The sequence below is a fragment of the Delphinapterus leucas genome, chromosome 11 (genome assembly GCF_059928025.1).
Source record: "Delphinapterus leucas isolate spDelLeu-1000000601 "Yukka" chromosome 11, BTC_Dleu_Yukka2, whole genome shotgun sequence".
In the NCBI taxonomy this organism is placed as follows: Eukaryota; Metazoa; Chordata; class Mammalia; order Artiodactyla; family Monodontidae; genus Delphinapterus; species Delphinapterus leucas.
The window spans coordinates 18,885,745-18,912,163 of record NC_143139.1 but is presented as its reverse complement, the minus strand read 5'-3'; positions in this window follow the sequence as shown (position 1 = coordinate 18,912,163).

The following is a 26,419-nucleotide window of genomic DNA, read 5'->3' as shown; positions in this document are numbered from 1 at the left end:
ACTGTATCAATTTGCATTCCCACCAACAGTCCTGCACCATTTGTTGAAGACTGTCTTTCCCTATTCAATGATCTTTTTACCCTTGCTAAAAAGCAATGGACTATGTATGCAAGGTTTTATTTCTGGATTCTCTGTTCTATTCCATTGGTCTATAAGTCTGTTCTTATGCCAGTGCCATACTGTTTTGATTGTCATAGCTTTGTAGTAAGTTTTGAAAGCAGGAAGTATGAGTCCGCCAACTTGTTCTTCTTTTTCAATATTGTTTTGGCAATTCTGGTTCCTGGCATTTCTATATGAATTTTAGGAACATATTGTCAATTTCTGCAAAAACATTAGCTGGGATTTTGATAGGCCTTGAATCTGTAGGATGGATTTGGGGATATCTTTCCATTCACTGAGATTTTCTTTAATTTCTTTTCATAATGTCTTGTAGTTTAAAGTGTGCAAATCTTACATTTCTTTATTTAAATTTATACTTAAGTATTTTACTATTTTTATGTGATTGTAAATGGAAGTGTTTTCTTCATTTTCTGTTTGGAATGTTATTTGCTAGAGTATAGAAATGTGGGTTTTTGTTTTTGGCTTTTTATTGACATGCTGTTCTTGTAGGCCTATTGAAGTTGTGTATTAGTTTTAACTTTTTTTTTTTTTAGTGATTTTCTATATAAAGATAATATCATTTACAAAGAGAGATCATTTTATTTTTTCCTTTGCAATCTGGTGCCATTTATTTATTTTTCTTGCCTAATAACCTTGACTAGAACCTGCAACATAATATTGAATAGAAGTGTTGAGAGCAGATGTTTCTGTCTTGTTCTTGGTTTTAGGAGGGAAACTTCCAGTTTTTCACCATTAAGTATGATATTAGCTGTGGGATTTTTTTCTATTATGTCCTTTATTGGGTTGAGGAAGACTCTTCTATTCTTAGTTTGTTGAGTGTTTTAATTGTGAAGGAGTGTTGGGTTTTGTGAAATGCTTTTTCTGCATCTATTGAGATGATTAGGTGTTATTATATTTTATTATAATGTTATGGTGTATTACATTGATTTTTTTATGTTGTACCAATTTTGCATTCTGGAATAAATTTCAGTCATAGTATATAATTCTTTTTACATGTTGCTGATTTTGGTTTGCTAGAATTTTTTGAGGATTTTTGTGTATATATTCATAAGGAATATTAATTTGTAGTTTTCTTGTGATATCTTTGTCTGCTTTTTACATCAGGTTAATACTGGTCTCACTGAGTGAGTTGAGAAGTATTCCCTGCACTCTATCCCTTGGAAGAGTTTGTGGTGTTAATTCCTTAAATGTTTGGTAGAATTCACCAGTGAAACCATCTTTTTTGTTTTAATTGTAATCTTTTTTAAAAATTAATTAATTTATTTTTGGCTGCATTGGGTCTTCATAGCTGCGTGTGGGCTTTCTGTTGTTGCGGTGAGTGGGGGCTACTCTTCACTGCGGAACACAGGCTCTAGGTACATGGGCTTCAGTACTTGTGGCACACGGGCTCAGTAGTTGTGGCTCGTGGGCTCTAGAGCGCAGGTTCAGTAGTTGTGTTGCACAGGCTTTGTTGCTCCGTGACATGTGGGATCTTCCCAGACCAGGGCTCGAACACGTGTCCCTTGCACTGGCAGGTGGATTCTTAACCACTGCACCACCAGGAAAGTCTGAAACCATCTTATCTTGGATTTTTCTTCATGGGAAAATTTTTTTTCTAAGTTACTAATTCCATCTGTATACTTGTTTTAGGTGTATTCAGGTTTTCTATTTCTTCTTGGTCTACTTCAGTAGTCTGTATCTTTTCAGGAATTTGTCCATTTCACCTAAGTTATCTAGTTTGTTGGTATACAGTTATTCATAGTATTCTCTTATAATCCTTTATTATTTCTGTTGGGATTATAGTGATGTCCTCTTTGTAATCCTTGAGTTTACTAATTCAAATCTTCTCTCTTTTTTCTTGGTCAGTATAGCTAAAAAATTTTCAATTTTGTTGATCTTTTTAAAAAAACAACTTTTGGTTTTGCTATTCACTGTTAGTTTTCCATCCTCTATTTCATTTATTTTCACTCTACCCTTTATTATTTGTTTCTTAAGGTATGATCTTGATTTAAGACCTTTCTTATTTTATTATAAACATTAACAGCTTTCAGTTTTTTTCTAAGCACTGCTTTAGCTGCATTCCATAGATTTTCGAATAGATATCATGTTCTCATTTTTATTCATATCAAAGTATTTTCTAGTTTATTTTCAATTCTTCTTTGGCCCATTTGTTATTTAGGATTGTGTTAATTTCCACATATTTGTGAATTTTCCAAACTTCCTTCTATTGATTTTAATTGTATTCTATTCTGATTAAAGAGCATCCTGTGTATGATTCCAATCCTTTTACATTTATTGAGGCTTGCTTTATAGCCTACCATATGGTCTATCTTGGAGAATATTCCACATGCAATTAAGAAGAATATGTGATCTGCTGTTGGTAGGTGGAGTGTTCTATAGATGTCTGGTATATCTAGTTGGTTTATAGTTGTTCAAGTCTAAAATATTCCTGTTGATCTTCTGTGTAGTTGTTCTATCCATTATTGAAAGTGAGGTGTTGAAGTTCCCAACTGTTATTGTTGAATTCTCTATTTTTCCCTTCAATCCTGTTAGTTTTTGCTTTATGTATTTGTAGCTCTGTTGTTAAGTACGTGTGTGTTTATATACTTGCTATATCTTCCTAATGGATTAATACTTTTGTCTTTGTGAATTGGTCCTATTTATTTCTAGTAACATTTTTTTAGTTTCAACTCTATGGTCACCCCCATGTCATTATGAATCACTAATACGTTAAAGCTCATGCTTAAGTTCCCTTTCCCAGTTAGATTTTAACTCTTTACTGTGAAAATATATATGGCTTAGAAGTCCCTAGCACAGATCAGGGAGTTTACTTTTTTTTTTGCCCCATGTTCAGTTAGGGGCTAGTAGCTTAGAGGTTTGTTCTCTGGTCTTTTTTTGAGAGGGTGCTGCCTTGAGTGTTCACATAGTCTTACAGACTGCCAGGGAGAGTGTGATTTTATTTTTAAGCCTGGATTTCTAGGAGTCATCCCTTGGCCACAGTAGCTTATTGTTAAGTTAGTGTTTTGTCAGAGATTGTGCTTAAGCTATTTGTGCCAGTGAGGCTTCTACCCTGTATTGATGAGGCTGAGTGTGGCTTGGGAAAAACTTTCATGTCTGCTCCATATTCTGCTCTGACTGATTCTGAGTGAATATAGCCTAATGTATGTGCATAACCTTCTCAAACCCCAGAGTTGACTATGATCCCAAGAGGACTCTTGTTTGTTTCTTTCTCCAGTTCTTTCTATTAAACTTTTGGTTACTCATCTGTTTTACTAGAATCATGGAGCTACCAGCCTCTCTTAATTGCTCTCTACCAAGATATCCATTGTTATACAATGCCTTTAGACATGGAATCTCCTTGCTCTGTTCCAAATACAGTTGGTTCTTTCAGGTAGAGCTCTAGAATCCTTAGTCTGATGGCCTGCCTTTGCCACTTGAGGGAAGAATCATGTTTTTACTGGAGTGACACTCCTACTCTATGAATGGGCACTGGGGTGGTGGTTTGCCCTTAGGTTTCTTGGCCTGCTCCTCCTGGCATTGAACTGGAGGCAGATCAGGTAAGGGCAAATATGGACTGAGTATTTTCAACCTGCCACACCTGGAGAATTACTTCCATCTTATGAGTGGGGAATGGGTGAAGAAAAGGAGACCCAGTCTTCTACTACACTTGCCTTGAACAGACTTCCTACAACATGAGACTGGGGGTGGGAGTTGGGGGACAAAGAATGCTGTTGGCTTGACCCTTCTATGGTAAAACTGTGGCTCCAGACTTGACGATGGGAGGACAGGGAGCCACATCTTTTTGGCTGCTCCTGTTTGGAGTAAATGCCTGGCAGAGTGCTTCTCTAGCACAAAACTGGGGAGAGTTGTTAAGGGAAAGGCCATGACTCAAATGCCACAGACTCTTGCTTTTCTCATTGAGACCTAGTAGAGTGTAGTGAATGATTCTTTCTCTATTCATTGTATGCTCTTACAACAATCTTCAGAAGCTCTTAATGGGATTTTTGAAAAAAAAATTTATCAGTTAAATTGTTATTTTTCTGAAGAGAGGCTCTGAAGAAGTTTTGCCTCCTCTCCCTCTTTCTCCACCAGTATTTCTTATCTCATTAAGTGGCTCCATCATCCTTGCCTTCAGCAGATTTAAAAGCAGACTCAGATTTCCACCACCACCTTTACCTAAAGCGAGTCATTAGCTTTCTTAAATATTGCAATGGTTTCTTTACTAGTAATAGTAGAAGATTAAACGATTGCAATAAAGAAATCCTCAAATGCAATCCACCAGAAATGTAATTCTGCTATCTTTTCCTCTTATTCTTTCTTTGGCTGTGTTGAGTCTACTTATGGGCTCATTGAAGGAAATCTTCATCTCTGTTATTGTAAATATTTTTCATTTATAGCATTTTCATTTGATTCTTTTTTATATTTTCTATCTCTATGCTGAAATAATTTATCTTATTTTGTGTTCTATCTTTTCCACTAGAGCATTTAAAATATTAACTACAGTTATTTAAAATTCCCTGTCTTGATATTTCCACTTGTGTCATGTCTGAGTCTGGTTCAAATCAAAGAGATTGCTTTGTCTTTTGCCACTGTGCTGTTTTTCTTGATTTTGTTATGACTTACAGTTTTAGTTTTTTTGGTTTTTTTTTTTGGTTGTTGTAATTTGAACATTATATTTAGGATAGCAGAGGCTGAGATTTTATGGCTGGAATTAGGCATGCCTTTTCTTGTTCTAGGCTGTTACTGTGAGATTCAGAGTCTGTTTTTCCAGAGTTGAACAGGATTTGGTATTTGTTACTGCTATGGTTATTATAAGTGCACCACTGACTTCAAATTCCTCTATCATTACTTTGTGCTTAAGATGGGAGCTGGTTTGCCAGGAAGTTTCCCTCATTATCTGTTCCAATCTTAGTTGTAGTCTCTTTGTTTTATCATGTGTAATCTCCTTCGTTTTATCATTCAGAGAGGGTCTCTCTATGTGCTCCTGTCTCTCTTACATCAGTATACTGCTGCTACTTGTTTCTTTAAACCTGTTAGAATGGTGGTAGGAGGAAGTATGGAGTTCTTCTCTGTTTTCCTGATTAAGCCTCAGTCATAGGAAGCACTGTGCTGCTGGACTTAGGTTATGTGGCCTTCTTGGTGCCCCTGCCCTTTTCCCAGCTTTACTTCTTGACACAGTACATATTCCTGCCACCCCATTAGTAGAGGATTTTTTTTTCCTGTTGCCCTCCACCTGCTGCAATGAGTTGTTTTTAAAGCTTATGAATAGTCAGCTTTTTTTTTTTTTTTTGCGGTACACGGGCCTCTCACTGTTGTGGCCTCTCCCGTTGCAGAGCACAGGCTCCGGACGTGCAGGCTCAGCGGCCATGGCTCACGGGCCCAGCCGCTCCGCGGCACGTGGGATCTTCCCAGACTGGGGCACAAGCCCGTGTCCCCTGCATCGGCAGGCAGACTCTCAACCACTGCACCACCAGGGAAGCCCGTCAGCTTGTATTTTTAAAGCACGTTTCTACAAGTCATAGATAGTTCATTTTAACTAGAAATCCATTATAATCACATATCTGGTCTCTCATATTTCCACCAAGAATAAAAATACAACCTAGTCAACTCATTATTGGAATGAATTTTTAACAGTGCCCTAAGCGGAGGGGTATTGTTTGTTGCCCTCCTTACAGTATAAGGACTTTATTCAATAAAGAAGATAGTGCCTTCTGTTTCCATCTTGCCACAGTACTACCTACAAGTAATGTTTCCTCTGGACTCTTTTTTTCCCCATATACCTGCACCCCTAGGAGTTCTTTCCTCGTGTTAGCCCACACTCAGCTTTTACCAGTTTCTTAAAAATTTCTAGCTGAATAATTTTTACCATTGCTCTGTGGAATCTGCCTCCAATAATGTAGTGTTAGAATCACATCTCTCTTTGCAGGGACCTGTCTTCCTTGGATTTCATGTGTTGCTTGTCCTGTGACCTTTGCTCTATAAGTAGTTCAAGAAAACAGGTGAATTTGTAGATTGTCCAGTGTTTTCATTTTTGTAAGGATGGGAGTGATTTTCTTTCCAGTTTTCTCTATCCTAAGCAGAAAAGGGAAATCCACAATGTGTGAAATAATTTTAATGTTGCAGTGTGGAGAATAAATATGGCATGACCCAAAAATGGATGCAAGAGAACCAAGGAGTATGTCGTTAGGAGTCCAGAAGTAAGCTGATGATTGCTTAAACTAAGTAGTGATGGTGGAGGTACAGAGAAATTAACCTACTGAAGAGACAGGCAAGAAGTAAAATTAGCATGTTTGATTACACATTGGGTAAGGTAGAGGAGGAAGATGGAGATAATTGTCCAAAATGGAGCCTAATTTCTGGTCTTTAAGATAAGATAATGAAAAGACAGGGAACATTAGAAGAGGATAATTTTCAGGGGAAGTTAATAGTCTGATTTTTTATATATGGAATTTGAAGTGCCTTGGAGGCAGTCAGTTGGAGACCTTGAGTGGACTGTAGTATATAACTATTTATAGTTCAGAAGAGATGTCTCAGCTACAGAAATAAAATTGTAAACCATTTTCTTGTAGATCATAATAAAAGTCATGGTCCATTGAAGCCATAGACATAGTGTAAAATGAAAAGAGGGCTTAAGACAGCAATGTAAGGAACCTCTTTAAGCAACACCCTCGTTGCTCTCAATGCTCCAATCATATTAACGCTCTTAGTTCACGGACTGCAGTATGCTTTTCCTCACCTGCAGGCCTTTGCACATGTTTTCTCTGCTGGGATTGTCGTTCTTAATCTCCATCAACTCTCCTTTCTCAGGCCCAGATATCTGTACTAGCTCCTTTTTTTAAAAAAATATTTATGTATTTATTATTTTTATTTGGTCGGGCTTGGTCTTAGTTGAGGCAGGCAGGCTCCTTAGTAGCAGCTCGCCAGCTCTTTTGTTGAGGCATGCAAGCCCCTTAGTTGTGGCATGGTAACTCTTAGTTGTGGCATGCATGTGGAATCTAGTTCCCTGACCAGGGATCAAACCCGGGACCCCTGCATTGGGAGCACAGAGTCTTAACCACTGAGCCAGCAAGGAAGTCCCTGTACTAACTTCTATAAGGCTTTGTGATTAATTTAAAATTGTCTTCTACGAGGATGCCTGTCTTCACTTTATCTAAATCAGTTTGTCCTATTCCAGAATAGTCTAGGTCTCATTACATGCTTCCACCCTATATGTCTTCTTTATGAGATTTTCACCTTAATTTCTTAATCAGCATCTATCTCCTCCCAGACTATAAGCTCTATGATTGCATGGATTTATTTATATCTCTCTTTCTCACCAATAAATGTGTTGTCCCAGACCAGAGTCTGGCCCATAATGAGCATTCAATAAATATTGAATAAATGAGTTACTGTATGACCAGGTTTTACCTGCTTATTGATCACCTGAATTTGAGGACTAGGACTCATCTGAAATTGATATAGTAATACTGAATAATTCCTGAACTATTATAGAGAAGTATGAGATGGCATGTTTTAACAATTAATTTTTAACTCACTGAAATGTGAAAGAAAGGAGAACTGAAAATTGGGAGATGGAGGGGACCACATGCATGGTATACATTCTTTTTTTTTAATTTAATTAATTTATTTATTTAATTTTGCTGTGTTGGGTCTTCGTTTCTGTGCGAGGGCTTTCTCTAGTTGTGGCAAGCGGGGGCCACTCTTCATCGCGGTGCGCGGGCCTCTCACTGTCGCGACCTCTCTTGTTGCGGAGCACAGGCTCCAGATGCGCAGGCTCAGTAGTTGTGGCTCACGGGCCTAGTTGCTCTGCGGCATGTGGGATCGTCCCAGACCAGGGATCGAACCCGTGTCCCCTGCATTGGCAGGCAGATTCTCAACCACTGCGCCACCAGGGAAGCCCGGTATACATTCTTTTTATAACCTGCTTGGGTGAAAACCAGAATTTGGATAGTGAGAAAGTTAGGTATGGGGTAAAAATGAAGTCCTTCTGGTGATTCCTCTCTCTCTCTCTCTTCTTAACACTTCTTTTCTTAACTCTTTCCTATTGAAAGTGTCTGTATCCTGGAGAAGAAGGAGAAAGAAATCTGGAGGGACTTGGATATATTACCTGTACTTTTTTCATTAGTTTAATCTAATTATGTTAATCATAATTAGTGCTTCTGTTTGGAGCCAGGAATTATTAAAGATTCATTCCTGTCAATACATGCTGTTAGTCCTGTGTCACATCCCATCCTCTTGCTAAAAAGGTAACAGAGAAGAGTGTACAGTACTAAAGTCATAAGGTATAACAAGATGTGTAATTACTGTACAATAACCTTCTCTCAGGAAGCAAAAAAAAAAAATTGAACAAAGGGCAAGAAGCTTGGAAGTCCTTGCTGTGCCGTTATTATAATTGAGCTATGCAGCAGTTATATCACTTTTGTGAAGATTTTAAAAAGTTATAATGTAAATTGTTTAAAAAAAAGAAAGAAAAACATTGGGAAGAATTGTAAAGAAAATGCCAATTTATGAAATAAGTTTTACTATTTTTAACTTCATTTCAGTTAATGTTGCAGTAGATGATAATTTCCTTGCCTGTTGGAGACTAGTTTCTTAAAACTGTCTTCCAAAATTAGGTGAAATGTTATAACAGAACTTACTTTTCTTGAGCAAAGAGTTGAAATGATGGTTTATGAAAAGCGCTTATTAAACAAAATAGAAATACAAAGTTTAAAATTTCAAGCCCTTAGAGACACCAGCATTCAATTTTTCAGGCAGAAACTGAACAGTTCATGAGGCTGTCAATATGGAACATAAAGAACCCCAAATTAAACTAAATATGACTTCATAGTGTAATATCTATGAGGGGAGGCAGTCTATTGGCGCTGGAGTATCTTTAGGCTAATATTGTCTTTCGCTACCCTAAAGAGTATTATTCCAACCATGGGTCTTTTCAGCATTCCCTTCAGATTCAAACATTTTAGAGGTATGGGAGAAGGCTTTACTAAATGAATGATGAAAATTTCTATAACTGCCAATGCTCTAAAGCTAGGACTTTGTCTTATGCATCTTTCTATTCCCTTAATCCTAAGGAAATACTACATAAATTGTAAGAGCTCAGAAAATACGTGTTCAATCAACTAAATATACTGAGATAAAATTAATCGGAGAAGTCAGTTTTTTAAATTGAGGTAATGTTGATCTACTATATTATATGTTTCAGGTGTATGGCATCATGATTCACAATTTTAAAGGTTATATTCCATTTATAGTTATTATAAAATATTGGCTATATTCCCTGTGCTGTACAATATATCCTTGTATATCATTTATTTTATACATAGTAGTTTGTGCCTCTTAATCCCCTACCCCTATTTTGCCCCTCCGCTCTTTTTCCTTTCCCCCCGGTAATCAGTAGTTGATTGTTCAATTGTTCTCTGTATCTGTGAGTCTGTTTCTTTTTTGTTATATTCACTAGTTGTATTTTTTAGAGTCCACATGTAAGTGATAACGTACAGTATTTGTCTTTCTCTAACTTATTTCACTTAGAATAATACCCTCCAAATCCATCCATGTTGTTGCAAATGGCAAACAATTCTTTTCTGTGGCTGAATTGTATTCCATTGTACAGATATGTATGTCTTCTTTATCCATTCATCTGTTGATGGACACTTAGGCTGCTTCCATATCTTGACATGTTGCTATGAACATTTTGGTGCATATATCTTTTCAAATTAGTGTCTTCTTTTTTATTGGAGAAGTTAGTTTTTAATGTAGTATGTCATGACAAAAAAGCAAATTTGGAAAGGTACCTAGATAAAATTAAGATAAGCTAGACACAATGAGATCAGATATTGAAAGTTATTGAGAATTTAGGGCATTGGTAGCTTCTATAAGACATATTGAATAGCTATTTTGATCACAAATTTGCTGTGAAAATAATGACTGAGCTATAAAAGTTAGATTCTTCAAGGCAGTATAATTAAGATATATAAGGAAAAAAATTGGGGAAATTACACGGAGATATTTTTGAGAAATATGTCATCCTGGATATTCTATAAGGCTAACATTGTCTTGGAGATGGCACCCATGGTAAAATTACTAAACCTCATGATTATCAGGTCTTACTTGATTTGAAGCTGTATTATATTGTTTACCTTGTAAAAAGTATAAAAAACATTAAGTCCTCTGAAGATATTACTAGCAGATATAAAACAAGAAAGGAGAGTAAAACCAAAACCTTAAATAAGTTGTCTAATCCAATGAATACAAGTCACTTCCTACTCCCTGTGTTATGTTGCCTTCCATAATTATGTTTTCAACCTGATGAGCCTATCATCTGGTAACTAACGGGTCCTTACAACACAGTTCCATAATGGAATGGTCCCTGCTACTGGGAAAATAGGCATTCTGTATTGGCAGTTACCAGGTCAGTTTTAGTTAATGTTATGGACTGAGTGTTTGTGTCCTCTCAAAATTTGAGTTGAGGCCTAATATGCAATTTGGTTGTGTTTTGAGGCAGAACTTTTGGGAGGTAATTGGATTTGGAGGTCATGGTAGTGGAGCCTCCAGGATGGAACAGGTTCTCATATAAGGAGATGAAGAGACCATACTGCTCTCTTGGTTATTTGAAGATAAGCTGAGAAGGAAGCTGTCTATAAGCCAGGAAGCCAGCTCTCACCAGGACCTGACCTTGCTGGCACCCTGCTCTTGGCCTTCCAGCCTCCAGAACTGTCAGAAATAAATGTTGTTGAAGCCACACAGTCTATGGTATTTTGTTACACTAACCTGGGAAAACTAAGATGGTTAAAAAAGTACAGATTATTTGTTCTGTAATAGCCTCTATCCCTCTCACCATGGCCCCCTTGTTCATTAACCTATTGATCAAACCCTGAGGTAACTAGAAAAGTTCTTCCATAGAAGTACAATCATTTACAGAGTAGACCATCCTGATAATAATAAGCCCTGATTATTAAGAATATCTTCTTTGACAGAGGTCTTTTGTTGAATAATCACATGGCATATGACTATTCCCATGCTCTGGTCCTATTTTTAGAACATCTTCTACATATGGACTGAAGACTCAGCCAGACTATTAGTCATTAGCCAGGAATCACTGTAGAACCTGACCTTGATTTATCCTTCCTTCCTTTCTAAGTGAAGAAGTCTTCTCCACTGGGAAGATTTCAAGATCATGCTGAATGGGGCTGTATACCACAGCAGCCCACTTCAACTTGTGTTAACATATCAAGAAAATCTAACAAACTAGGCTTGAAGTTTCTTCACTCCCAGCCAGCTGATCATAGGAAACGCTCCAGAAAGCCATACCAACTAATGAAGAGGAAACAACATAGCACTAGAAAAGCTAAGGGTGTAAGTAATTGGCTTATGCAACTAACTTTTACCTTCTGGGTCAGCTTATCCCGTTTCCATGGACACTATTTTCATTTGACTGCTGCTGTACATGTTCAACCTCATAGCCAGAAGGAGTACCCAGCTCATGATGGTGGCTTGTCAATAACTGTGAAGGATCTAAGGGTTTACCCTGCTTGTGGATGAGAAATGAGTTTGCCACAGTTTCATATAGATGCTGGCAGAAGACTCCTGGGTCAGGACTTGATCACTCATGGCAATGCAGGTGACCACGAGTTTGTACTGGTTCCATGGGGAAGATGTGGTGGTCAACTCAAATGGGTGCTGCATACACAGTGGATTTGTATTCAACGAGGTAAGCAAATAAAAGTCTGGCTTCCACAGAAGAAGCACAATCCTGAGGTTACACGTGGTGTTCCTTGAAGGAAAGAGTTTACAAGTATTGAGGCATTCGGTGAAACTTACTTCAGCTGGTGGCACAAGTAGACAGTGCCTCCCAAATGGCCTCTTGAATGGCTACTGGGTTTTGTGATTCTAGTTCATTTTGAATAGCCTTGTCCAGTACATATTGAAGGGGCTACCTGAGGGGAGTCAGTCCAATCTGTCCTATTTGTCCGTGACACCAGCTAATCTACCACATGAAATGACAGAGCATGGGGATGGGGACATCTGGAGATAGGTGTTTTGTGTGAGTGGCACAGGGGCTCAGGCCACGTCCTGCTGCCTCTGATGGACTTCACAGTAAGACTGAAGGAAATGGTGATCAAATCATGGTCAAAGCCACCTGTCAAGGAATGGCAGACCAGCAGTCAGTTCATTTTAAGGCACTTGCAACAGTTTGGGGGAGCTCTATCAGGATGCAGTCCTTCTGGAGGAAGATGCCAGGATTGTCAATGTCTTTCCTTGTCCCACATGTCTCAGGGTATAAGATGGCCCCTCTCCCACAATAAAATCAGTGTGTCCCATTTGGGGCACGACTTCACCTTTCTCCCAGCCATACTTTACTTGTACAGAGTCTCTTCACCTGGAAGGATCATGTGCCACATAATCACTTTTATAAAACTTAACCAGAATTAAGCTTGATTCTTGTAGGCCCCCTTCTGGCTGGGCTCCCTCCTGGAGGATGTATCAACCAGGCTAGCCTGGGATTACTGTTAGGAAAAAGAAAGATGCGTCATCCCTAATAATATTCAAAAGGGAATCCCCAATTTTTCAAATAAATCCCTTTGATCTCCCCAACCATTTTCATCCTGAAAATCACCTGGGAACAGGTGACAGAGGGATATCACTTTCTGGGGACTGTTGCGTTCAATGACCAAATTGCATTGCTAAGGTATGCGGCCTAGGGGAAGGGGAACTAGAAGAGGTAGTTTTTGTGATAAAAGGTGCATCATTATCAGATGGCAAATGTTCTGGAAAGGCAAAGGCATGACATAGATTAGTTTCAAGGGCTAGTGTGGAGTCATGATCAGTATCCCAAAAAGGTGCCAACATTGGTGAAACAGGCCCAGGCATTTGGGAGAATCTCTGAGCATCAAGGTCCCCAATGAGCTGGAAGCTTAATTTCCTGTGGGGGAGTAAGGGATAAAGTTTCCCCCAGAAGGATAGATGCCAATTTTTTTTTTACATCTTTATTAGAATATAATTGCTTTACAATGTTGTATTGGTTTCTGCTGTACAGCAAAGTGAATCAGCTATATGTATACATATATCCCCATATAGCTGCCAATTTTTATATAAAACTGAGATGCCACTGGGGTCAGGCAGGGTACTTCCTTGACTATATCATTTCCATTTGACAAACGATGCTTTTTGATCCCTTCCCACTGCTAGTCATTGAATCCAAATTAGACCACCTAAAAATGGAATGTCAAGTCAGGCCTCCATGGACCAGATATTAAGTTTTGACAAGAACTCAGTAGCAAGCTAGTAGCTGATTTTCTAAAGGTGTATGCCTGGTAGCATGTCAGGGAGAACACAAGTTTAAAACCCCAAGGGCTGCTTCCGGGTGGAGGCTGCGTCCCTTTGCTAGAGGCTCCTATTGGCAAAAGCATAAGTTGCAGAGACTTATACAATCTCCAGTACCCGATGTGTCAAATAAGGTGCTGGACCTCCTTTTTGGTAAAGACACAGCAGTTGTTTTCTGGCTGCTGGATGGACTGAGCGTTGTGAATCCATCCTTATAGTTCCAAGAAGATTTACTTGGCAAATACGAGTTTTCTCAAGATTGATCAGCTACCCCTGTTGGCAGAAACATGATAACTCATCAGGGCTCGTCAGGGTTACTGAGACTGAAATTTCTAATTTGCCAAACAAAAAAGCATCATCTCTATAATGAAAGCTTTGGATATCAGAGGGAAGAATAACACTCATATTCAATCCTGAAGCCCCTCTGGTGGCAAGTGGCAGTGGAGGTTGTCCCACTAGCACTTCTCTCTATCCAGATTGGGATAACCTCCTTGGGTACTTACATGACAAGGAAGTACAAGCATATAACACACCAATTTGTAAAACATCAAAAGTAATACTTTGAACTGACCAAAAGACCCCACTCAACAGGTCTTGTTAGCTTTTCTCCCCCATTTGATCCCTGACCAAAAACCTGTCAGTGGGATCCAGGCACCTCTTCTCTGCTGGGTCTCTGTAGGATGGAGACTGGGCTCTCATGTCTAACAGAACCATAGAAGACAGAATCCTTCCCTCTCCAATATTCTCCAGCATACTGAGGAAGTAGCTGAGGTTGGAGTCTGGTGCAAACGAGGGAACAGGGTTGGAGAGAGAGAGACTCCAGGGCAGTAAGCAAGGCACTTCTGGTTTTGAGTAAGTGTATCATGACTCAGCCAAATGAACTTCTAATGCTGTTCCACCCAAAGCACTATATTAGATCTACAGCCTGCTTAACTCTTCCTCTTCCTGCCTGGAGGAAAATGAGCAACAAGACACACACCACTGAGGCAGCCTGTTTCTACCCTACATCCTGGCGCTCAGCCTCATTGAAACGTAAGACAGGAAGAGACCTTTACTCTTCAATATCACCCACCACTTGAGTGAGAGCATTTGCTACTGGATCCTGGGAAGGTTCCTCAGATCGCCTAACCTAGTCCATGAAGAGCCCTTGTTCTTTCCTTTTCCAGAAAGCCTTGTATGTCTCTGTCAGCATCCCATCCTTGTCACCAAAGCTCATGAACTTGGAAGGGTCTGAGATTTTACTCTTCTGGCAAGCTAACAAGTTAGGCTGCTACAGTTTCAGAGCTGCTGGCAGAAGATACACAATTTCTGGGTTAGACACAAAGGACTTTATTACTCATGGCAGAGTAAAAAAAAGACAAAGCTTCATGTTTGCATCAGTTCCTTTGTCCCCCAAATCCCACAGGACCCAGGTGGGTGCTGCACACATAATTCGTTGTGTCACAGCTGAGGAACCCTGCACTTAGGAAACCCCAGGCTTTTAAAGGGGCTGTTAGCAAAACTGCCCAAACTTTGTACTGAAGGGACACATCACATAGACCTGAAAATGAGATGTGCAGAAACATGAAAGACCCATGGAGAACTGTCTTCCAACACATTTTCACCTGATATTCCATTGTTAAAGAGTCAGTCTCCATCAAAGTTCACTAGCAAGTCAAACAATTAGCTATTTCCCCAAAGGAGAAAAAATATCTGACAAAGATGAAATGGCTTCATTTCAAAACTCTGAAGAATTCTGCTATGATTCTTTTATATGGGCTTATTACAAGCCCCATATAACCTGCCTTAGACCCTGTGGTAGGCAGAATAATCTGCTCCCCCAAAAGACGTGTACGTCCTAATCCCTAGAGCCTGTGAATTTTTAACCTTACATGGCAAAGGGGAATTAAGATTGCTCATCAGCTAAATTCTACACTCACGTTTCCTGCTTCTTCAATATTTGATGTATCCTGGGTATTGTGATATAAAAGAAAAATATGTGGGCTTTGGATCAGATAAACTAGGGTTTAGAATTCTGATTTTACAGTTTGGACAGGTTATTTCACCTGAGTATCAATTCAATCATGTGTATATTAAGGATGAGAAGACCTATGTTATAGAAATGTGATATTTAAATGAGATAATATTACCAGAGATGTGCAAGAGATGTTAATTTCCAACTTCTTATCCTTATGTTTAAGGACAACTAGATAATAGATGTACATCCTCACTCAAACTTTGTGTTAGTTTTCTAGGTGCAACATAATAAAGTACCACAAACTGAGTGGTGTAGTGTAAACAACAGAAATGTATTGTCTCACGATTCTAGAAGCTAGAAGTCCAACATCAAGTTGTTAGCAGAACTGATTCCTTCTGAGGGCTGTGTAGAGAATCTGTTGCCTGCCTCTTGCCTATCTTCTGGTGATTTTCTATAAATCTTTGACATTCCTCGGCTTGTAAAAGCATCGCCCCCATCTCTGCCTTCATTTTCAGATGAAGTTCTCCCTATGTGTATCCAAATTTCCCTTATTTAAAAGGACATCAGGGGTTTCCCTGGTGGCGCAGTGGTTGGGAGTCTGCCTGCTGATGCAGGGGACACGGGTTCGTGCCCCGGTCCGGGACGATCCCACATGCCACGGAGCGGCTGGGCCTGTGAGCCATGGCCGCTGAGCCTGCGCGTCCGGAGCCTGTGCTCCTCAACGGGAGAGGCCACAACAGTGAGAGGCCCGTGTACCACAAAAAAAAAAAAAAAAAAAAAAAAAAAGGACATCAGTTATATCAGATTAGGGGCCCACCCTACTCCAGTATGACTTCATCTTAACTAATTACATCTGCAGTGACCCTATTTCCAAATAAGGTCACATTATGAGATACTGGGGGTTAGAACGCCAATGTATGAGTTTTGAGGGGACATAATTCAATCCATAATAGTATTCTAAGCTAGCAACAGCTTTTTGTAAAACTAGGCATTTAATGTTATTAATTGTCAATCCAATATCATTTTCTTCCACTAAAGAGTGCAGGTTTGTCAGATTGTCAGGTAATAATGTCTGATATAATAATCTACATGAAATGTTTAATGAAAGCAATTACTGAAACATTTCTTTAGCTAAACATCATATAATTGTCTTCCCGCAACATGGAAGTATAACCAGAGAAGTTCAAACCATTATCAATGAAAGAAACTCTGTAATTCAGGGAGCTTTAGTACTTATTATTATCAGACTGAATCAAGCAATATTGTTTGATTTTTGTATTCTAATACCATGTTTCTTATGGCCTCTGATTAATAGTGATAAATAGTACATGTACTGAGTACCATTTTATGTATTGAGTACCATTTTCGAAGTGGCTTTGTAAGCAGCCTTGCTTTAAGATTAGTATTGCAGAGAGTTCGGCCGTGTGTTTAAAGAGAGCTCTAGCAATAACGGTGTCCAGGGGAACCCTGCAGAAGACGGAAGATCCATTTAATTCAGTCTCTTTCATACTTTTCTTTAGCCCTGAACATTTGTTTAAAAAAACCGGTTGAGAAAGTACTACGTGTAAAATACAGCATGGTACTAGGTGCTAGAAATGAAAGCCCTGCTATTAAGAACCTCGCAGTTTAGCAAGGGGAAATACAGTCATAAGTTAATAGTGGTAAAATAATGTGGTATTTCCGCTTCTGATCAAGATGAAGTAGCCAGAATTTAGCCTCCTGCTGAAGCAACTTAAAAAAGGACAAAATCTATAAATCAATGATTCTTAAGACAGTGAACATCAGGCAACAAAGGAAGTGATTACTGAGAGATGAGAAATTAATTAGGTGAGCCTTAAGACGGCCCCAGCTTACTGTCTGCAGAGAGTTTCCAGGTCACCATGCCAGGAGGACGAACCCAGTCAGAGCTCAGTGGATTCTTTGAGTTGAGGAGTTGGAGCTGAGAGTTCTAGGAGATCAAGCAACTGGAGTTCTCATGGTAGATGGCAGACTGCAGGAGAAAAGAGCACTGCACAGAGAGCCTTGGAGGCCCAAGCCTTGGAGACCCCTCTAATCTTCCATAGGGTACTGAGAGCACAGTTGCCGAGGGAACTAACCAAGGCCAAGTGAAGAACCATCTGAATGAATTGAAGAAATAATACTTGGTGCTCAATTAGAGCTGAGGATAATTTGTTTTCCATCCAGCCAGAGTGGAAAACCTCATAACTCACAGAGCATCACTCAGTAGTGGGCCCAAATTAGCGCTAGACTAAAGGCTGCTCTTTTCCAGTTTAACAAAGCTTAAAACCATGACCCCAAGGAGTCAAACTCTTTTCAAGTAACTTAAATGTGTCTCAGAGCAAAGCCATACAAAAATAGCCATATCTAACAAGGCTAAATTTACAATGTCTGGCATCTAATCAAATATTATCAGGCACAGAAAGAAGCTGGAAAGTATGACCCATATGAGAAAAATAATATAATGTGAGTTATAATATTAGGGCTATTCATAAGCGATGATGAGAGTACAGAAGAAAGGACAATGAACTCTGTTTGGTCAGCATGCCTGAGGCAGGTATTCAAAGAAGGCTTCCTGGAGGAGGAGAGAGCTGATGTGAAAATTAATGAATGAGTAGGTGTTAGCCAGCTGAAGATAAGAGAAAAGGCATTTGTGACAGAGATCACAGGCTGTGCCACACACAGGGGCATGGAATTATAGATTCTCTATGACTAAACAACATACAAGTGGTTCAGTATGGCTGAAGGTAAGGAGGGGCAAGAGAAGACCCGGGAGAGCTGTGTGTGAGTCAGGACCTGAAGCGTATCCTGCTTGGCAAATGTTTTCTGTCAAGGTCCAGAGAGTAAATATTTTGACTTTACAGACCACAATCAGCCTGTTGCATACTCTTTGTGTGTGTGTGTGTGGCCCTTGGACCATAGATTGCAGATCTTGCATAGGTGATGAGGCATGACTGAGTGCTTTTCAAAAGGGAAAGACCTGTTAGGTTTGCATTTTAGGGTCATTTTGCCAAATGTGTGGAGGATGCATTTGAGGGCATCAGGCAGGGAGACTGTTTAGAGAACTATTGTGTTAGCTCAATTGAGAGAGAAGGGAGGGCCCAGCTTTATGAGTCTGAAACACTAAAGAGAAGGGTTTATTACACAGTTGCATCATAGATTTGGGGATTATCAGCAAATATCTCAGTTTAAACCTCAAGCATGGGTAAGATCATGGAGGGAGAACAGGCTGAGGGAGAAGAGTCTTGATTGAAAGACTGCTAGGTACTAGTACATTTACTTGGAGAGCATTCATCCTTAGTATAACCCTGTATAGACAAATTCCATGACCCCCGTTTTACAGATGGGGAACCCAAAGCTCTGAGAGGTTAAGCAGCTTACCCAGAACCACCAGTTAGAAAGACAGACTTGGAATGAAAACCAGTCCATTGGTTCTGAAAGCTCTTATTCTATTTCTCCATGGATAGTGCCCTCAACTCTCCTTAAGACATGGAGCTGGTGGCCTTCAGCCACCAGTGTGGCCTCTGTCCACAGCGCTCTCCTCCTGACCACATGGGACTCACAGCACTTTGCTTTCAGCTACATGCCAGTGGTCCAGAGACACAAGACCTGGCCAAGCTGCTCACAAAGGAAAGAGACCTGTGCTGCTGCCCATCGCGTATTCTGCCACCATTTCCAAAGGGTACAACGTCCTTCTTTGCAACCTATTTTGCCTCCTACTCCTCGAATTTCAACCAACCCCACTGCCCCCCTTCCAAACTTAAAAATTCATACAGTTCATACGCACAAAACTCACAAGATCCTTGAGACACTCTACTGTAGTGAGGAATTTCTAAAAGTCAGACCTAGCACTGCAACTGTTCGCAAAGAGAAACTGGCCAATATTCAGAATTCTACAAACATATGGTAAGGCAGAGCATATTTTAAATATCAAGAACATTCACTCGAGACCTTCCCAAATGGTTTCAAAATTTTATTTGGGGTTTGGACACATATCAAAACATGTAGTTACCTGAGAGGTCATGGCCTGCCTAAACCTTTGGGGTGCACACATTTTTCACTGAATACACAAATTAATTAGGTTAATTAAAATTTGCATCCAGTTTTGCACCAAAACTGGGAACGGCTTTGATAGATAGGCAGTACTTCACTAAAGTAACTCGAATATCCTTCTCTTAACACTAGTTTCCCCTTTTTATTTGTTCAGCACGAAAAACAAACACTGAACATATGGAAGGATAACAGGGAGTGCTGAAAACTTTGAAAAATATTTTATGTAAGTTTAATTTTGGTTACACAGGATTTAATGTTTTGAAGGATTTAGTGCAAATTTTTCTTCAATCCTAGGGAATTTGCTGATATGAGAAAAATAGGATTGTGTTTGTCCTTGAACAAACAGAAGCTTTGGGAAGAAGGCAGCACCATGGGTTATAGATCCATGTTACTAATAGGAAGCTGAAAGACACAGAGGAGGGCATATTTCACAGATCTATATCAATACTGTGAGAAAACTTGGAAAGACCCCCAATTGTTTATTTTCCTAATATTTTACAGATCTTTTCTTCTAAAACTAGAAGTTGAATAGAAATACTAAAGAGAAATGCTTTTTGAATTTATTAAGATTGAATCTCTCTATCAGAACCTTCAGTAATGTGAACCACAAAACAATGAAATTATATAAATGTGATAGAAATATGTTTTTTAGTTTAACAATAAAACATTCATAATGCCATAGTTTGCTTTAAAGTACTTAGTTCTAATTTTCTGAATTCCTGCCTTCTCTCCATCCCTGTTCCCCCCTTACGTCCTATCGGATTTCTTTCATATCATCCCTTTGTTTTCACTGAGTTCTCTTTCCCTGTCCAAGGTATCTAAAATTCCACTTTTCACAAGAAATTTACTTTGATTACAGGGCAGGCGGGGATATACAGATATGGGAAAATGAAAATGTTCTCCTTTTTCCAGCAGAGCCATAAACGTCTGACTGTTCTTTGGCTTTAACTTCAAATAAAATGAAATGTAAAGCATCCCTAGACAAACACTTTATTATGCCTTGTTACACCTCTTCATACTTTTCTAGGAATGTAGCTTATTGATAAGTGTTCCTATAATATTAAATCCATGGACAAATTTATTCCTTTTCATTAAAAGATCCAAAAGAGAGTGATGTTTTCTTCTATATGAAATTAAATTATATTTGTTACATGTGGATACATATATATGAGTATATATATATTTACACTATTATTTTTCTGTGTTTAAATGTAGCATTTAAAAAAATTCCTTTTTTAACAGCAAACATAATAACATATTTTGTCTTTAGAACAGTATTGTTTCTGTGAAATATAAGATCTATTGTGGATTTATAAGCTTTGAGAAATATGAATATAATAAAAGAGGTCAGTGTCACTGACATATCGTGAACACCCACCACTTGTTTTTTAAATAGTAAATGCAAAACATGTTCTAATTAGTAGCTATAATCCTGTTTCATGAAAGGTTTATCATGTTGACTCTGTTGCAAGTGTACCACGTTATAGATCAGAAATTTCTAGTGAATTGAAGATTTGCTCTACAAATAAAAGAAGATATGGCTGCATATAAATCTGGGTGTGTGCATAATTGAAAGAGCTATAGAAACGAAAATGGGGAGGGAACCAGCAATTCCTGGAATTGATGCCCATTGAATCTCTGCCCATTTCTAAAAAAGAACCTTGAAAAAAACATATTCTGGCAAAATACTGGTTTCCATTACTTTTCATTTTCTCTTGCCAGGATCAGAACCAGATGTTCTGTAATATAGCAAAGTCTGTTCTATTGGCATTTTTGGTCGTATTAACTTCAGGAACTACTGGAAATTTTATGTGAGAAGATTCACAGGTGATTAGCATCCAAATTTCCTGAGATTTCAGGGGTTTTGATGAGGTTGGAGAAGAGATGGCATACAGTGAAAGTGTCCAAATATCCTGTGTTCTCTTCTTGATGTGCTCATGTTCATAGTGAAATACATATGCTCATATAACTTATCTTACAACATATGGTACAATGTAATTGAAGAAAGTCTATGCAATTATTTCACCCCTCCAAAAAAAGAAAAGTGTTCTATATTATTAATAAAAATAAATCAGGGCTTTGGTGCGTGCTGGAGATACAGATTTCAAATACAGCCTACACCAATATCCCACAAGTTTAAGTGGAAATAAGAACGGAACATTGTACAATCAGGTTGCAGCTCAGGTTAGTGTCATTTCCTTTTTTCCCCCCAACTCTTACATCTAACCTGACTGTAAAGCAAATGATTTCAAAACTGACAACTCACACATTTAGAACTTGAATTATGTGGGTGATCATATTTCAAATTGGATCCATTGCTTTCATTCTCTGTAAATTTTGTCATCTCTACTAACGGTGGGAATGTCTCTTAAAATGCAATACCATATTTAAAAGTACTCCTCCGCCCCCAACACACACACATCCTACATTTGAAGAGCTGCTCAAAGTACTTTCATTTAATAGCATTTCTAGGCTATTCTGGCAATTGTTACCATAGTCTGGCTGTCATAAAAGACTTACCACCCCTTGGAGGCTCTCTACTGATGGTCTGAAAAATTGACACAGCATTGACTATGTAAGTTTCAACTGGATATGCTTATAATTTTAATTTTATAATGGATACTGGTTAAGGCAGTGAAAGAAAGCATGTTTATTAGTAAAGAAAAACAGGAAAATGTAGATAATAATATTTTGCTTTAGTAAAATAACGTTTCTGAAGAAGCTCCCAATTCTTCATTCTACTTACTACCTCTATGGTGTTGTGGAAACTAATGTGATGAGACAGAGTAGATCCTCTAGAAGAATGGGGGAGGTCTTACATTCAGGTCTTTAAACCATTTTGAGTTTATTTTTGTATATTGTCTTAGAGAATGTTCTAATTTCATTCTTTTACATATAGCTGTCCAGTTTTCCCAGCACCACTAATTGAAGAGACTGTCTTTTATCCATTGTATATTCTTGTCTCTTTTGTCATAGATTAATTAACCAGAAGTGTGTGGGTTTATTCCTGGGATCTCTATTCTGTTTCATTGATCTATGTGTCTGTTTTTGTGCCAGTACCATACTGTTTTGATTAGCTTTTTAATATAGTCTGAAGCAAGGGAGCATGGTTCCTCCAGCTCTGTTCTTCTTTCTCAAGAATGTTTTGACAGTTTAGGGTCTTTTGTGTTTCCATACAAATTTTAAAATTATTTGCTCCAGTTCCAGTAAAAAATGCCATTGGTATTTTGATAGGGATTGCATTGAATCTGTAGATTGCCTTGGGTAGCATGGTCATTCTAACAATATTAATTCTTCCAATCCAAGAATATGGTATATCTTTCCATCTGTTTGTGTCATCTTCAATTTCTTTCATCAGTCTCATAGTTTTCTGAGTACAGGCATTTTACCTCCTGAGGTAGGTTTATTCCTAGGTATTTTATTCTTTTTGATGCAATAGTAAACGGGATTGTTACCTCAATTTCTCTTTTTGATAGTTTGTTAGTGTATAGAAGTGCAACAGATTTCTGTATATTAATTTTGTATCCTACAAATTTACCGAATTCATTGATGAGCTCTAGTAATTTTCTGGTGGCATCTTTAGGATTTTATATGTATAGTATCATGTCATCTGCAAGCAGTGACAGTTAAATTCTTAGAGGAAAACATAGGCAGAACACTCTGACATAAACCATAGCAATATTTTTTTTGGATTTGTCTCCTAGAGCAAAGGAAATAAAAGCAAAATTAAACAAATGGGTCCTAATTAAATTTAAAAGCTTTTGCACTTCAGAGGAAACCATTGACAAAACAAAAGGCAACCTACTGAATAGGAGAAAATATTTGCAAATGTTATGACCGATAAGGAGTTAATATCCAAAATATATAAACAGCTCATACAATTCAACATCAAAAAACCAAACAATCCAATTAAAAAATGGGCAGAAGAACTGAATAGACATTTTTCCAAAGAGGAAATGCAGATGGCCAACAGGCCCACGAAAAGATGCTCAACATCGCTCATCATCAGGGAAATGCAAATCAAAACCACAATGAGATATCACCTCTCACCTGCCAGAATGGTTATTGTCAAAAAGAACACAAATAATGAAAGTTGTCAAGGATGTGAAGCAAAGGGAAACCTCCTACACTCTTGGTGGCAATGTAAATTGGTGCAGCCACTGTGAAACAGTATGGAGGTTTCTCAAAAAACTAAAAATAAGACTACCATATGAGCCAGCAATTTCACTCCTGCGTATATATCTGAAAAAAGCAAAAACACTAATTCTAAAAGACACATACACGAAAATGTCCATAGCAGCATTGTTTACAATTGCCAAGATATGGAAACAGCCTAAATGTCCAATGTCCATCAACAGATGAATGAATAAAAAAGATGTGTGTGTGTGTGTGTGTGTGTGTATATATATACACCCACACACAATGGACTACTATTCAGCCATATAAAAGACTGAAATTTTGCAATTTGTAGCAACATGGATGGCCTGGGAGGGCATTATGCTAAGTGAAATAAGTCAGACAAACACAAATACTGTATGATATCACTTACATGTAGAATCTATGACTCACAGATATAGAGAACAAACTAGTGGTTACTAGTGGGGCGATGGAGAGGGAGAGGGAAAATATAGGGGTATGGGACTAAGAGGTACAAACGATTATGTACAAAATAAACTATAAGGATATATTGTACAGCACAGGGAATATAGCCAACATTTGATAAGAACTATAAATGGAGTATAACCTTTAAAATTGTAAATCACTATATTATATGCCTGTAACATATTATATTGTATGTCAACTAATCTTCAATTAAAAAAAAGAGCATGGGAGGGGAAGGGGATCACTAAAGTGTCAAACTTTTCAACTCCACCCCATCCCACACCCGAAGTAGGCTTTATGGGTGAGCTTCCAGCATCATATTTCATTTCCTGTGGGAAGAATGAGTATAAGAAAATGTTATTGATGAAACCAGGCAGGCCGTGACCAGATGTTCAGAGAGTCCCTATTGACAAGTCTGGGAGATCGAGCTGGAGCCCCTAAATTTCCCCAATCCCCTATAGTAGGGCTTCTGTGGCCAGGTCAATTTGAAATATTAGGCAACACTCCCCCTAAATACATTAAAACCATAATCTATCAAAAGACTCAGCAATGCAAATTCTTCCTTGTACAGAATGTTTCCTTAGTATTTGCCAGTGAACATTACCTTAGTTACTAGTTAAAGCCTTACCAGGAATTAGTTGAAAACCCATTGAAAGACAGAGGGGAACATATATACGTGAGGTCCTTCCTGGGAGCTTGAGTATTACAATTGTAGGGTATAGGATAAATTGAATGGGAAAGGGAGTTGATGAGGTAGAGGGCAAGGTGTTAACGTTTGGTCTCTATCTGTTTCATAATTTTTCCTCAAATTGGCTTTGACAATGAGACTCAAAATTAAATTCAGACATGTCATAGCTTGCCAATGCTGTGAACAATGCTTTGTTTTTCTCCATTCACACTTCCCAGGGATGGATAACAAGGGTGTATTCCTATTCTAATTTCTAAAATGGTAAATTATCTTTGGAAAGAAGCCGAGTTCCTTCCAAAGGGTAGGTTTGGGAATCTCTGGAAGCATCAGGAGATATTTTTCTTAAAAGGCTGGCAAAGTGCCCCATTGCCCAAGGAAAGGGTTTGTTACCATATTTGCCAGAGTATAAAATATAATTATCCCCTCTGTACCAATATGCTGCCAGCTGCTCCCAAATGCCTAATCAGAGTTGATCTCAGTTATTCTCCCCACCTTCCCAGATAAAAGAGACTGTCAGGTTTTGACTACAAGGGATTTCTAGGTGGCCTTCTTGACTATCTGACGATACCCTGGGGTGATGAAATACTGTGTTAAAAGACCCAGCCTGGAGGAGAGTGGAGAGCAGTACTTAAATGCACTACAATTTAAATTGAGATATGTCAAACACAGGAGTGTCTTATAGTCAACAGATAGGATTATCAGACAATTTATGTTCTGAAATTTAAAAGAAAGCAGCCCACTCTCTGTAGGTGTGAAGGCTGTGAAAGGAAGAAAGAGGTGGTTCTGGTTCAGAAAGATGGCAAATAGTGTACTAAATCATGTCTTCATCCTGGTTGGGCACGCTGGGAGTCAGCTGGGTTTAGGATTCAAAGAGTTGAGAACTAATTGTTTCAACCTAAGAGCTGCCCAGGCTGACTCAAGTGATTGTTAATTACCCTCCCTCCCTGCAGAACCACAGTAGAAGAGTCAGCTTTATGGACCAAGGGAGCATCATCACTGGGTGGACGGGTATCATCTGTCACATGTGATACCACGTGGCAGTGCAAAGCAAGAGCAGCAATGTTCTCCCTGCTTTGCAGTGCATAAGCCCCGAGGTTAACAAAAGATCTATAGGAAGAAAGAAGCAGATATTTCCTGGCTAATATGACACATGTGGTTTGCTACTTGAGTTTGTGGAGAAGTTTATGCTGATTATCTTCATTAGAAACTCTCTCATCACTCAGATTACAAAAGAGAAAACTTAGATGGGAGAAAGGTTGCACAGAAATTTAGTCCCATGACAGGAAGGAGAATCCAATTGTGATGTCTCATTCAGGGCTCTATTCATTATATTAGACAACATTTTTTTTGGCAAGGGGAGACTTTTGTTTTCGTTTTTTATTGAAGTATAGTTGATTTACAACGTTTCAGGTGTACAACAAAGTGAATATTCAAGATATTCTTTTCCAGATTCTCTTCCATTATAGGTTATTACAATATAATGAAAATAGTTCCCTGTCCTATACAGTAGGTCCTTGTTGTTTATCTATTTTATATACAGTAGTGTGTATATGTTAATCCCAAATTCCCAATTTATCCCTCCCCCTATCTTTCCCCTCTGGTAACCATAAGTTTAGACTTTTCTATAGTCCAACAACCTTGATACTGCACTTTGATGATTGCTGACTTCATTCATTTTTCCACTTATTCAATAAATAAATATT